A 13666-nucleotide genomic window follows, 5' to 3' on the forward strand; every position below is an offset into this window, starting at 1 on the left:
ACAAATGTTTGTTCGATTGAAACAAGGAATATGGTGTGATTCATTGAATCAATTCAATGATTTAATGAATGCAGTTTGTATAATTGAATGAAAGCATTGTGCTTGACACTTTGAATGAATGAGAGGAGCTCCATACTCATTGAATTAACAGGTGCAGTTTGGTTTATGGATTGAATGTGTGCAATTTGATTGAGACAATGTGTGAAGCTTGTGACATTGAACGAATGAGAGTAACTCAACTCATTGGATTGACAATTGCAGCCTATTTCATTGAATGAAAGTGTGCAGTTTGAATCACTAACTGTGTGAGTTAGGTTTGTTCCATTGAAACAAGAAATAAGGTTTGATTCATTGAATCAGTGATTGTAGTTTGATGCCATGATTCAATGAATGCAGCTTGTTTCATTGAGTGAAAGCGATAAGCTTGACCCATTGAATGAATGAACGAAGATCTAAAAATTGAATTTAGACCTGCAGTCTGTATTGAATGCGTGCAGTTCGTTTCATTGAATGAATGCGTTTTGCTCGTGGTATTGAATGAATGGCCGGTGCTCCACTCATTGAATTAAGACGTGCATTGTATTTCATTGAATACAGGTTTTCTGTTTTGTTCACGAAGGAAACGTGATTTATTTTAATGTGTCGATTGATACTGATTGATTCATTGACTAAAGGATGGCAGTTTGAATCAATGATTGAATGAATGCAGTTGCTTTCATTGAATGAAAGTGTAAAGCTTGAGTCAACGAGAAAAGCTGTTTATATTAAATGAACAAGTGAAGTCTGTTTCATTTAATGAACGCATGCAGTTTGTATCATTCAATGAACGCGTGCAGTTTCCTACATTGAATGAATGGCAAAAGCTAGATTCATTGGAACAGGACTTGCCATGTTTCTCATCGAATGAATGTTTGCAGTTTGATTCATTAATAGAATGAACGCAGTTAAATTCACTCCATAAATAAAGTGATGTTAGTACAGTTAAATCAATGAATTCCATTTGATTCTTTGAATCAATGATTGAAATATGAATCAAAGAATGAATGCAGCTTGATTCATAGAATTAAAGCGTTAAGCTCGAGGTATTGAATGAAAAAGAAAAGTTCTACTCATTGAACGAACACGTGCAGTTTCCTCCATGGAGGAAATGTTTGCCGTTTCTTTGATTGAATCAATGCGTTAGGCTTGTGTCATTAAACGAATGAGTGAACCTTTACTGATTGCAGTCTGTTGCATTGAATGACCGAGTGCAGGAGGATTCACTCAATAAGTCAATTACGTTTGTTCGATTGAAACAAGGAAAGAGGTTTGATTCGTTGAATCAATTCATGATTTAATGAATGCAGTTTGTATAATTGAATGAAAGCGTTGTTCTTGTCACTTTGAATGAATGAGAGAAGCTCTATACTCATTAAATTAACAAGTGCAGTTTAGTTCATGGATTGAATTTGTACAGTTTGATTGAGACAATGTGTGAAGCCTGTGACATTGAACGAATGAGAATAACTCTCCTCATTGAATTGACAAGTGCAGCCTATTTCATTGAATGAAAGTGTGCAGTTTGAATCACTAACTGTGTGAGTTAGGTTTGTTCCATTGAAACAAGAAATAAGGTTTGATTCATTGAATCAGTGATTGTAGTTTGATGCCATGATTCAATGAATGCAGCTTGTTTCATTGAGTGAAAGCGATAAGCTTGACCATTGAATGAATGAAGGAAGATCGAAAAATTGAATTTAGACCTGCAGTCTGTATTGAATGCGTGCAGTTCGTTTCATTGAATGAATGCGTTTTGCTCGTGGTATTGAATGAATGGCCGGTGCACCACTCATTGAATTTAGACGTGCAGTGTATTTCATTGAATACAGGTTTTCTGTTTGGTTCACGAAGGAAACGTGATTTATTTTATTGTATCGATTGATACTGATTGATTCATTGACTAAAGGATGGCAGTTTGAATCAATGATTGAATGAATGCAGTTGCTTTCATTGAATGAAAGTGTAAAGCTTGAGTCAACGAGAAAAGCTGTTTATATTAATTGAACAAGTGAAGTCTGTTTCATTTAATGAACGCATGCAGTTTGTATCATTCAATGAACGCGTGCAGTTTCCTTCATTGAATGAATGGCAAAAGCTAGATTCATTGGAACAGGACTTGCCATATTTCTCATCGAATGAATGTTTGCAGTTTGATTCATTAATAGAATGAACGCAGTTAAATTCACTCCATAAATAAAGTGATGTTAGTACACTTAAATCAATGAATTCCATTTGATTCTTTGAATCAATGATTGAAATATGAATCAAAGAATGAATGCAGCTTGATTCATAGAATTAAAGCGTTAAGCTCGAGGTATTGAATGAAAAAGAAAAGTTCTACTCATTGAACGAACACGTGCAGTTTCCTCCATGGAGGAAATGTTTGCCGTTTCTTTGATTGAATCAATGCGTTAGGCTTGTGTCATTAAACGAATGAGTGAACCTTTACTGATTGCAGTCTATTGCATTGAATGACCGAGTGCAGGAGGATTCACTCAATAAGTCAATTACGTTTGTTCGATTGAAACAAGGAAAGAGGTTTGATTCGTTGAATCAATTCATGATTTAATGAATGCAGTTTGTATAATTGAATGAAAGCGTTGTGCTTGTCACTTTGAATGAATGAGAGAAGCTCTATACTCATTAAATTAACAGGTGCAGTTTAGTTCATGGATTGAATGTGTGCAGTTTGATTGAGGCAATGTGTGAAGCCTGTGACATTGAACGAATGAGAATAACTCTACTCATTGAATTGACAAGTGCAGCCTATTTCATTGAATGAAAGTGTGCAGTTTGAATCACTAACTGTGTGAGTTAGGTTTGTTCCATTGAAACAAGAAATAAGATTTGATTCATGGAATCAGTGATTGTAGTTTGATGCAAAGATTCAATGAATGCAGCACACATTCAATCCATGAACCAAACTGCACCTGTTAAGTATAGAGCTTCTCTCATTCATTTAAAGTGTCAAGCACAACGCTTTCATTCAAATATACAAACTGCATTCATTAAATCATTGAATTGATTCAATGAATCACACCATATTCCTTGTTTCAATCGAACAAACATTTGTTGATTCAAATTTTTAGTGAGTCTACTGCACTCGTTCTTTCAATGAAACAGACTGCACATGTAGAGGTACTCTCGTTGGATCAATGCCTCAAACTTAACGCATTGATTCAATCAAACATATTGAACAAATTTAGCCCATGAAGCAAACAACACTTGTCAATTCAATGAATACAGATACTCTCACTCATTCAATGTCGCGTTCATTCAATGCACACTGCACCCATTCATTCAATGAAAGAAGCTGCACTTGTCAATGAGCTACTCTCATTCATTCCAAGCCATAGGTTTCACGCGTTGTCTCTGTCAAACTGCGCACCTTCACTCCATGAACCAAAGTGGCCGCCTTAATTCAAATAGAAGAGCTTCTCTGATTCATTCAATATGTCAAGCTCACCGTTTTCATTGAATGAAACAAACTGCATTCATTGAATAATTGAATCAAAATGCAATCATTCATTCAACGAACCAAACCACAATCCTTGTTTCAATGGAACAAACGTAACTGACTTATTCAGTGAATCCTCCTGCACTTGTTCATTCAATGGAACAGAGTGAAATCAGTAAAGGTTCTCTCATTCGTTTAATGACACAAGCCTAACGCATTGATTCATTCAAAGAAACAGCAAAACAGTTGCTCCACGGAGGAAACTGGACGTGTTCGTTCAATGAGTAGAACTTTTCTTTTTCATTCAATGTTTGCTTCATGGGCTAAATTCGTTCAATATGTTTGATTGAATCAATGCGTTAAGTTTGAGGCATTGATCCAACGAGAGTACCTCTACATGTGCAGTCTGTTTCATTGAAAGAACGAGTGCAGTAGGACTTACTAAAAATTTGAATCAACAAATGTTTGTTCGATTGAAACAAGGAATATGGTGTGATTCATTGAATCAATTCAATGATTTAATGAATGCAGTTTGTATAATTGAATGAAAGCATTGTGCTTGACACTTTGAATGAATGAGAGGAGCTCCATACACATTGAATTAACAGGTGCAGTTTGGTTTATGGATTGAATGTGTGCAATTTGATTGAGACAATGTGTGAAGCTTGTGACATTGAACGAATGAGAGTAACTCAACTCATTGGATTGACAATTGCAGCCTATTTCATTGAATGAAAGTGTGCAGTTTGAATCACTAACTGTGTGAGTTAGGTTTGTTCCATTGAAACAAGAAATAAGGTTTGATTCATTGAATCAGTGATTGTAGTTTGATGCCATGATTCAATGAATGCAGCTTGTTTCATTGAGTGAAAGCGATAAGCTTGACCCATTGAATGAATGAACGAAGATCTAAAAATTGAATTTAGACCTGCAGTCTGTATTGAATGCGTGCAGTTCGTTTCATTGAATGAATGCGTTTTGCTCGTGGTATTGAATGAATGGCCGGTGCTCCACTCATTGAATTAAGACGTGCAGTGTATTTCATTGAATACAGGTTTTCTGTTTTGTTCACGAAGGAAACGTGATTTATTTTAATGTGTCGATTGATACTGATTGATTCATTGACTAAAGGATGGCAGTTTGAATCAATGATTGAATGAATGCAGTTGCTTTCATTGAATGAAAGTGTAAAGCTTGAGTCAACGAGAAAAGCTGTTTATATTAAATGAACAAGTGAAGTCTGTTTCATTTAATGAACGCATGCAGTTTGTATAATTCAATGAACGCGTGCAGTTTCCTTCATTGAATGAATGGCAAAAGCTAGATTCATTGGAACAGGACTTGCCATGTTTCTCATCGAATGAATGTTTGCAGTTTGATTCATTAATAGAATGAACGCAGTTAAATTCACTCCATAAATAAAGTGATGTTAGTACAGTTAAATCAATGAATTCCATTTGATTCTTTGAATCAATGATTGAAATATGAATCAAAGAATGAATGCAGCTTGATTCATAGAATTAAAGCGTTAAGCTCGAGGTATTGAATGAAAAAGAAAAGTTCTACTCATTGAACGAACACGTGCAGTTTCCTCCATGGAGGAAATGTTTGCCGTTTCTTTGATTGAATCAATGCGTTAGGCTTGTGTCATTAAACGAATGAGTGAACCTTTACTGATTGCAGTCTATTGCATTGAATGACCGAGTGCAGGAGGATTCACTCAATAAGTCAATTACGTTTGTTCGATTGAAACAAGGAAAGAGGTTTGATTCGTTGAATCAATTCATGATTTAATGAATGCAGTTTGTATAATTGAATGAAAGCGTTGTGCTTGTCACTTTGAATGAATGAGAGAAGCTCTATACTCATTAAATTAACAGGTGCAGTTTAGTTCATGGATTGAATGTGTGCAGTTTGATTGAGGCAATGTGTGAAGCCTGTGACATTGAACGAATGAGAATAACTCTACTCATTGAATTGACAAGTGCAGCCTATTTCATTGAATGAAAGTGTGCAGTTTGAATCACTAACTGTGTGAGTTAGGTTTGTTCCATTGAAACAAGAAATAAGATTTGATTCATGGAATCAGTGATTGTAGTTTGATGCAAAGATTCAATGAATGCAGCACACATTCAATCCATGAACCAAACTGCACCTGTTAAGTATAGAGCTTCTCTCATTCATTTAAAGTGTCAAGCACAACGCTTTCATTCAAATATACAAACTGCATTCATTAAATCATTGAATTGATTCAATGAATCACACCATATTCCTTGTTTCAATCGAACAAACATTTGTTGATTCAAATTTTTAGTGAGTCTACTGCACTCGTTCTTTCAATGAAACAGACTGCACATGTAGAGGTACTCTCGTTGGATCAATGCCTCAAACTTAACGCATTGATTCAATCAAACATATTGAACAAATTTAGACCATGAAGCAAACAACACTTGTCAATTCAATGAATACAGATACTCTCACTCATTCAATGTCGCGTTCATTCAATGCACACTGCACCCATTCATTCAATGAAAGAAGCTGCACTTGTCAATGAGCTACTCTCATTCATTCCAAGCCACAGGTTTCACGCGTTGTCTCTGTCAAACTGCGCACCTTCACTCCATGAACAAAACTGGCCGCCTTAATTCAAATAGAAGAGCTTCTCTGATTCATTCAATATGTCAAGCTCACCGTTTTCATTGAATGAAACAAACTGCATTCATTGAATAATTGAATCAAAATGCAATCATTCATTCAACGAACCAAACCACAATCCTTGTTTCAATGGAACAAACGTAACTGACTTATTCAGTGAATCCTCCTGCACTTGTTCATTCAATGGAACAGAGTGAAATCAGTAAAGGTTCTCTCATTCGTTTAATGACACAAGCCTAACGCATTGATTCATTCAAAGAAACAGCAAAACATTTGCTCCACGGAGGAAACTGGACGTGTTCGTTCAATGAGTAGAACTTTTCTTTTTCATTCAATGTTTGCTTCATGGGCTAAATTCGTTCAATATGTTTGATTGAATCAATGCGTTAAGTTTGAGGCATTGATCCAACGAGAGTACCTCTACATGTGCAGTCTGTTTCATTGAAAGAACGAGTGCAGTAGGACTTACTAAAAATTTGAATCAACAAATGTTTGTTCGATTGAAACAAGGAATATGGTGTGATTCATTGAATCAATTCAATGATTTAATGAATGCAGTTTGTATAATTGAATGAAAGCATTGTGCTTGACACTTTGAATGAATGAGAGGAGCTCCATACTCATTGAATTAACAGGTGCAGTTTGGTTTATGGATTGAATGTGTGCAATTTGATTGAGACAATGTGTGAAGCTTGTGACATTGAACGAATGAGAGTAACTCAACTCATTGGATTGACAATTGCAGCCTATTTCATTGAATGAAAGTGTGCAGTTTGAATCACTAACTGTGTGAGTTAGGTTTGTTCCATTGAAACAAGAAATGAGGTTTGATTCATTGAATCAGTGATTGTAGTTTGATGCCATGATTCAATGAATGCAGCTTGTTTCATTGAGTGAAAGCGATAAGCTTGACCCATTGAATGAATGAACGAAGATCTAAAAATTGAATTTAGACCTGCAGTCTGTATTGAATGCGTGCAGTTCGTTTCATTGAATGAATGCGTTTTGCTCGTGGTATTGAATGAATGGCCGGTACTCCACTCATTGAATTAAGACGTGCATTGTATTTCATTGAATACAGGTTTTCTGTTTTGTTCACGAAGGAAACGTGATTTATTTTAATGTGTCGATTGATACTGATTGATTCATTGACTAAAGGATGGCAGTTTGAATCAATGATTGAATGAATGCAGTTGCTTTCATTGAATGAAAGTGTAAAGCTTGAGTCAACGAGAAAAGCTGTTTATATTAAATGAACAAGTGAAGTCTGTTTCATTTAATGAACGCATGCAGTTTGTATCATTCAATGAACGCGTGCAGTTTCCTACATTGAATGAATGGCAAAAGCTAGATTCATTGGAACAGGACTTGCCATGTTTCTCATCGAATGAATGTTTGCAGTTTGATTCATTAATAGAATGAACGCAGTTAAATTCACTCCATAAATAAAGTGATGTTAGTACACTTAAATCAATGAATTCCATTTGATTCTTTGAATCAATGATTGAAATATGAATCAAAGAATGAATGCAGCTTGATTCATAGAATTAAAGCGTTAAGCTCGAGGTATTGAATGAAAAAGAAAAGTTCTACTCATTGAACGAACACGTGCAGTTTCCTCCATGGAGGAAATGTTTGCCGTTTCTTTGATTGAATCAATGCGTTAGGCTTGTGTCATTAAACGAATGAGTGAACCTTTACTGATTGCAGTCTGTTGCACTGAATGACCGAGTGCAGGAGGATTCACTCAATAAGTCAATTACGTTTGTTCGATTGAAACAAGGAAAGAGGTTTGATTCGTTGAATCAATTCATGATTTAATGAATGCAGTTTGTATAATTGAATGAAAGCGTTGTGCTTGTCACTTTGAATGAATGAGAGAAGCTCTATACTCATTAAATTAACAAGTGCAGTTTAGTTCATGGATTGAATGTGTGCAGTTTGATTGAGACAATGTGTGAAGCCTGTGACATTGAACGAATGAGAGTAACTCTCCTCATTGAATTGACAAGTGCAGCCTATTTCATTGAATGAAAGTGTGCAGTTTGAATCACTAACTGTGTGAGTTAGGTTTGTTCCATTGAAACAAGAAATAAGGTTTGATTCATTGAATCAGTGATTGTAGTTTGATGCCATGATTCAATGAATGCAGCTTGTTTCATTGAGTGAAAGCGATAAGCTTGACCATTGAATGAATGAAGGAAGATCGAAAAATTGAATTTAGACCTGCAGTCTGTATTGAATGCGTGCAGTTCGTTTCATTGAATGAATGCGTTTTGCTCGTGGTATTGAATGAATGGCCGGTGCACCACTCATTGAATTTAGACGTGCAGTGTATTTCATTGAATACAGGTTTTCTGTTTGGTTCACGAAGGAAACGTGATTTATTTTATTGTATCGATTGATACTGATTGATTCATTGACTAAAGGATGGCAGTTTGAATCAATGATTGAATGAATGCAGTTGCTTTCATTGAATGAAAGTGTAAAGCTTGAGTCAACGAGAAAAGCTGTTTATATTAATTGAACAAGTGAAGTCTGTTTCATTTAATGAACGCATGCAGTTTGTATCATTCAATGAACGCGTGCAGTTTCCTTCATTGAATGAATGGCACAAGCTAGATTCATTGGAACAGGACTTGCCATATTTCTCATCGAATGAATGTTTGCAGTTTGATTCATTAATAGAATGAACGCAGTTAAATTCACTCCATAAATAAAGTGATGTTAGTACACTTAAATCAATGAATTCCATTTGATTCTTTGAATCAATGATTGAAATATGAATCAAAGAATGAATGCAGCTTGATTCATAGAATTAAAGCGTTAAGCTCGAGGTATTGAATGAAAAAGAAAAGTTCTACTCATTGAACGAACACGTGCAGTTTCCTCCATGGAGGAAATGTTTGCCGTTTCTTTGATTGAATCAATGCGTTAGGCTTGTGTCATTAAACGAATGAGTGAACCTTTACTGATTGCAGTCTATTGCATTGAATGACCGAGTGCAGGAGGATTCACTCAATAAGTCAATTACGTTTGTTCGATTGAAACAAGGAAAGAGGTTTGATTCGTTGAATCAATTCATGATTTAATGAATGCAGTTTGTATAATTGAATGAAAGCGTTGTGCTTGTCACTTTGAATGAATGAGAGAAGCTCTATACTCATTAAATTAACAGGTGCAGTTTAGTTCATGGATTGAATGTGTGCAGTTTGATTGAGGCAATGTGTGAAGCCTGTGACATTGAACGAATGAGAATAACTCTTCTCATTGAATTGACAAGTGCAGCCTATTTCATTGAATGAAAGTGTGCAGTTTGAATCACTAACTGTGTGAGTTAGGTTTGTTCCATTGAAACAAGAAATAAGATTTGATTCATGGAATCAGTGATTGTAGTTTGATGCAAAGATTCAATGAATGCAGCACACATTCAATCCATGAACCAAACTGCACCTGTTAAGTATAGAGCTTCTCTCATTCATTTAAAGTGTCAAGCACAACGCTTTCATTCAAATATACAAACTGCATTCATTAAATCATTGAATTGATTCAATGAATCACACCATATTCCTTGTTTCAATCGAACAAACATTTGTTGATTCAAATTTTTAGTGAGTCTACTGCACTCGTTCTTTCAATGAAACAGACTGCACATGTAGAGGTACTCTCGTTGGATCAATGCCTCAAACTTAACGCATTGATTCAATCAAACATATTGAACAAATTTAGACCATGAAGCAAACAACACTTGTCAATTCAATGAATACAGATACTCTCACTCATTCAATGTCGCGTTCATTCAATGCACACTGCACCCATTCATTCAATGAAAGAAGCTGCACTTGTCAATGAGCTACTCTCATTCATTCCAAGCCACAGGTTTCACGCGTTGTCTCTGTCAAACTGCGCACCTTCACTCCATGAACAAAACTGGCCGCCTTAATTCAAATAGAAGAGCTTCTCTGATTCATTCAATATGTCAAGCTCACCGTTTTCATTGAATGAAACAAACTGCATTCATTGAATAATTGAATCAAAATGCAATCATTCATTCAACGAACCAAACCACAATCCTTGTTTCAATGGAACAAACGTAACTGACTTATTCAGTGAATCCTCCTGCACTTGTTCATTCAATGGAACAGAGTGAAATCAGTAAAGGTTCTCTCATTCGTTTAATGACACAAGCCTAACGCATTGATTCATTCAAAGAAACAGCAAAACATTTGCTCCACGGAGGAAACTGGACGTGTTCGTTCAATGAGTAGAACTTTTCTTTTTCATTCAATGTTTGCTTCATGGGCTAAATTCGTTCAATATGTTTGATTGAATCAATGCGTTAAGTTTGAGGCATTGATCCAACGAGAGTACCTCTACATGTGCAGTCTGTTTCATTGAAAGAACGAGTGCAGTAGGACTTACTAAAAATTTGAATCAACAAATGTTTGTTCGATTGAAACAAGGAATATGGTGTGATTCATTGAATCAATTCAATGATTTAATGAATGCAGTTTGTATAATTGAATGAAAGCATTGTGCTTGACACTTTGAATGAATGAGAGGAGCTCCATACTCATTGAATTAACAGGTGCAGTTTGGTTTATGGATTGAATGTGTGCAATTTGATTGAGACAATGTGTGAAGCTTGTGACATTGAACGAATGAGAGTAACTCAACTCATTGGATTGACAATTGCAGCCTATTTCATTGAATGAAAGTGTGCAGTTTGAATCACTAACTGTGTGAGTTAGGTTTGTTCCATTGAAACAAGAAATGAGGTTTGATTCATTGAATCAGTGATTGTAGTTTGATGCCATGATTCAATGAATGCAGCTTGTTTCATTGAGTGAAAGCGATAAGCTTGACCCATTGAATGAATGAACGAAGATCTAAAAATTGAATTTAGACCTGCAGTCTGTATTGAATGCGTGCAGTTCGTTTCATTGAATGAATGCGTTTTGCTCGTGGTATTGAATGAATGGCCGGTGCTCCACTCATTGAATTAAGACGTGCATTGTATTTCATTGAATACAGGTTTTCTGTTTTGTTCACGAAGGAAACGTGATTTATTTTAATGTGTCGATTGATACTGATTGATTCATTGACTAAAGGATGGCAGTTTGAATCAATGATTGAATGAATGCAGTTGCTTTCATTGAATGAAAGTGTAAAGCTTGAGTCAACGAGAAAAGCTGTTTATATTAAATGAACAAGTGAAGTCTGTTTCATTTAATGAACGCATGCAGTTTGTATCATTCAATGAACGCGTGCAGTTTCCTACATTGAATGAATGGCAAAAGCTAGATTCATTGGAACAGGACTTGCCATGTTTCTCATCGAATGAATGTTTGCAGTTTGATTCATTAATAGAATGAACGCAGTTAAATTCACTCCATAAATAAAGTGATGTTAGTACACTTAAATCAATGAATTCCATTTGATTCTTTGAATCAATGATTGAAATATGAATCAAAGAATGAATGCAGCTTGATTCATAGAATTAAAGCGTTAAGCTCGAGGTATTGAATGAAAAAGAAAAGTTCTACTCATTGAACGAACACGTGCAGTTTCCTCCATGGAGGAAATGTTTGCCGTTTCTTTGATTGAATCAATGCGTTAGGCTTGTGTCATTAAACGTATGAGTGAACCTTTACTGATTGCAGTCTGTTGCACTGAATGACCGAGTGCAGGAGGATTCACTCAATAAGTCAATTACGTTTGTTCGATTGAAACAAGGAAAGAGGTTTGATTCGTTGAATCAATTCATGATTTAATGAATGCAGTTTGTATAATTGAATGAAAGCGTTGTGCTTGTCACTTTGAATGAATGAGAGAAGCTCTATACTCATTAAATTAACAGGTGCAGTTTAGTTCATGGATTGAATGTGTACAGTTTGATTGAGACAATGTGTGAAGCCTGTGACATTGAACGAATGAGAGTAACTCTCCTCATTGAATTGACAAGTGCAGCCTATTTCATTGAATGAAAGTGTGCAGTTTGAATCACTAACTGTGTGAGTTAGGTTTGTTCCATTGAAACAAGAAATAAGGTTTGATTCATTGAATCAGTGATTGTAGTTTGATGCCATGATTCAATGAATGCAGCTTGTTTCATTGAGTGAAAGCGATAAGCTTGACCATTGAATGAATGAAGGAAGATCGAAAAATTGAATTTAGACCTGCAGTCTGTATTGAATGCGTGCAGTTCGTTTCATTGAATGAATGCGTTTTGCTCGTGGTATTGAATGAATGGCCGGTGCACCACTCATTGAATTTAGACGTGCAGTGTATTTCATTGAATACAGGTTTTCTGTTTGGTTCACGAAGGAAACGTGATTTATTTTATTGTATCGATTGATACTGATTGATTCATTGACTAAAGGATGGCAGTTTGAATCAATGATTGAATGAATGCAGTTGCTTTCATTGAATGAAAGTGTAAAGCTTGAGTCAACGAGAAAAGCTGTTTATATTAATTGAACAAGTGAAGTCTGTTTCATTTAATGAACGCATGCAGTTTGTATCATTCAATGAACGCGTGCAGTTTCCTTCATTGAATGAATGGCAAAAGCTAGATTCATTGGAACAGGACTTGCCATATTTCTCATCGAATGAATGTTTGCAGTTTGATTCATTAATAGAATGAACGCAGTTAAATTCACTCCATAAATAAAGTGATGTTAGTACAGTTAAATCAATGAATTCCATTTGATTCTTTGAATCAATGATTGAAATATGAATCAAAGAATGAATGCAGCTTGATTCATAGAATTAAAGCGTTAAGCTCGAGGTATTGAATGAAAAAGAAAAGTTCTACTCATTGAACGAACACGTGCAGTTTCCTCCATGGAGGAAATGTTTGCCGTTTCTTTGATTGAATCAATGCGTTAGGCTTGTGTCATTAAACGAATGAGTGAACCTTTACTGATTGCAGTCTATTGCATTGAATGACCGAGTGCAGGAGGATTCACTCAATAAGGCAATTACGTTTGTTCGATTGAAACAAGGAAAGAGGTTTGATTCGTTGAATCAATTCATGATTTAATGAATGCAGTTTGTATAATTGAATGAAAGCGTTGTGCTTGTCACTTTGAATGAATGAGAGAAGCTCTATACTCATTAAATTAACAGGTGCAGTTTAGTTCATGGATTGAATGTGTGCAGTTTAATTGAGGCAATGTGTGAAGCCTGTGACATTGAACGAATGAGAATAACTCTACTCATTGAATTGACAAGTGCAGCCTATTTCATTGAATGAAAGTGTGCAGTTTGAATCACTAACTGTGTGAGTTAGGTTTGTTCCATTGAAACAAGAAATAAGATTTGATTCATGGAATCAGTGATTGTAGTTTGATGCAAAGATTCAATGAATGCAGCACACATTCAATCCATGAACCAAACTGCACCTGTTAAGTATAGAGCTTCTCTCATTCATTTAAAGTGTCAAGCACAACGCTTTCATTCAAATATACAAACTGCATTCATTAAATCATTGAATTGATTCAATGAATCACA

The sequence above is a fragment of the Hemiscyllium ocellatum genome, chromosome 40 (genome assembly GCF_020745735.1).
Source record: "Hemiscyllium ocellatum isolate sHemOce1 chromosome 40, sHemOce1.pat.X.cur, whole genome shotgun sequence".
Taxonomy (NCBI): Eukaryota; Metazoa; Chordata; class Chondrichthyes; order Orectolobiformes; family Hemiscylliidae; genus Hemiscyllium; species Hemiscyllium ocellatum.